We start from the raw sequence: 2,500 nt of genomic DNA, 5'->3' as shown, positions 1-2,500 counted from the left end.
CTCACCTCAACACACTAAACCCCTCACTACCTACCTACCTCACCTCAACACACTAAACCCCTCACTACCTACCTCACCTCAACACACTAAACCCCTCACTACCTACCTACCTCACCTCAACACACTAAACCCCTCACCCCCTACCTCACCTCAACACACTAAACCCCTCACTACCTACCTCACCTCACCTCACCACACTAAACCCCTCACTACCTACCTCACCTCAACACACTAAACCCCTCACCCCCTACCTCACCTCACCACACTAAACCCCTCACTACCTACCTCACCTCATCTCACCACACTAAACCACTCACTACCTACCTCACCTCAAAACACTAAACCCCTCACTACCTACCTCACCTCAACACACTAAACCCCTCACCCCCTACCTCACCTCACCACACTAAACCCCTCACTACCTACCTCACCTCATCTCACCACACTAAACCACTCACTACCTACCTCACCTCAAAACACTAAACCCCTCACTACCTACCTCACCTCAACGCACTAAACCCCTCACTACATACCTCACCACACCACACCACACTAAACCCCTCACTACATACCTCACCTCACCACATCACACTAAACCCCTCACTACCTACCTCACCACATCACACTAAACCCCTCACTACCTCACCTCACCACACCACACCACACTAAACCCCTCACTACCTACCTCACCTCACCACATCACACTAAACCCCTCACTACCTACCTCACCACATCACACTAAACCCCTCACTACCTCACCTCACCACACCACACCACACTAAACCCCTCACTACCTACCTCACCACACCACACCACACTAAACCCCTCACTACCTACCTCACCTCACCACATCACACTAAACCCCTCACTACCTCACCTCACCACACCACACTAAACCCCTCACTACCTACCTCACCTCAACACACTAAACCCCTCACCCCCTACCTCACCACACCACACTAAACCCCTCACCCCCTACCTCACCACACCACACTAAACCCCTCACCCCCTACCTCACTTCACCACATCACACTAAACCACTCACTACCTACCTCACCTCAACACACTAAACCCCTCACCCCCTACCTCACCACACCACACTAAACCCCTCACCCCTACCTCACCACACCACACTAAACCCCTCACCCCCTACCTCACCACAACACACTAAACCCCTCACTACCTACCACACCACCCAACTACAGTGAACAGCGTCAGCTGTGTTTTAAGAAAACATGAATTTATAATGATCTGCAGGTTTAAAGTATAATCTCAGTTCACCCAGAAGTATAATCTCAGTTCACCCAGAAGTATAATCTCAGTTCACCCAGAAGTATAATCTCAGTTCACCCAGAAGTATAATCTCGGTTCACCCAGAAGTATAATCTCAGTTCACCCAGAGTATAATCTCGGTTCACCCAGAAATATAATCTCAGTTCACCCAGAAGTAAAATCTCAGTTCACCCAGAGTATAATCTCTGTTCACCCAGAAGTATAATCTCAGTTCACCCAGAAGTATAATCTCAGTTCACCCAGAAGTAAAATCTCAGTTCACCCAGAAGTATAATCTCGGTTCACCCAGAAGTATAATCTCAGTTCACCCAGAAGTATAATCTCAGTTCACCCAGAAGTAAAATCTCAGTTCACCCAGAAGTATAATCTCGGTTCACCCAGAAGTATAATCTCGGTTCACCCAGAAGTATAATCTCGGTTCACCCAGAAGTATAATCTCAGTTCACCCAGAAGTATAATCTCAGTTCACCCAGAGTATAATCTCAGTTCACCCAGAGTATAATCTCAGTTCACCCAGAGTATAATCTCAGTTCACCCAGAAGTAAAATCTCAGTTCACCCAGAGTATAATCTCAGTTCACCCAGAAGTATAATCTCGGTTCACCCAGAAGTATAATCTCAGTTCACCCAGAAGTATAATCTCGGTTCACCCAGAAGTATAATCTCAGTTCACCCAGAAGTATAATCTCAGTTCACCCAGAAGTAAAATCTCAGTTCACCCAGAAGTAAAATCTCAGTTCACCCAGAAGTAAAATCTCAGTTCACCCAGAAGTAAAATCTCAGTTCACCCAGAAGTATAATCTCAGTTCACCCAGAGTATAATCTCAGTTCACCCAGAAGTATAATCTCAGTTCACCCAGAAGTATAATCTCAGTTCACCCAGAAGTATAATCTCAGTTCACCCAGAAGTAAAATCTTGGATAATTTGTTCAGGTGCTCCATTTCGATACAATTTAAATGACGTCTCTCCACCAGAGGTCAATTCATAATCATGACACATAGAAAGGATATCGATGATGATGATCCAATCCGTCTACTCCCCTCCATGTGCCCTCTGACCCCCTCACAACCTCCTTGTGACCTCACAGCGACACCCTGGGTTTGGGGGAAGCCCTCTACGTGACCTCATTAATTACAGCTCCAATGGGATGGCCGCAGGTCCCTATTTTTCTTTCTCTGAGTGGCGCTCCATTGTTTTCCTCTCTCTC

This window comes from Salvelinus alpinus, chromosome 20, assembly GCF_045679555.1.
Source record: "Salvelinus alpinus chromosome 20, SLU_Salpinus.1, whole genome shotgun sequence".
In the NCBI taxonomy this organism is placed as follows: Eukaryota; Metazoa; Chordata; class Actinopteri; order Salmoniformes; family Salmonidae; genus Salvelinus; species Salvelinus alpinus.
The sequence above is the reverse complement of the archived record's forward strand: the minus strand, read 5'-3'. Positions refer to the sequence as shown.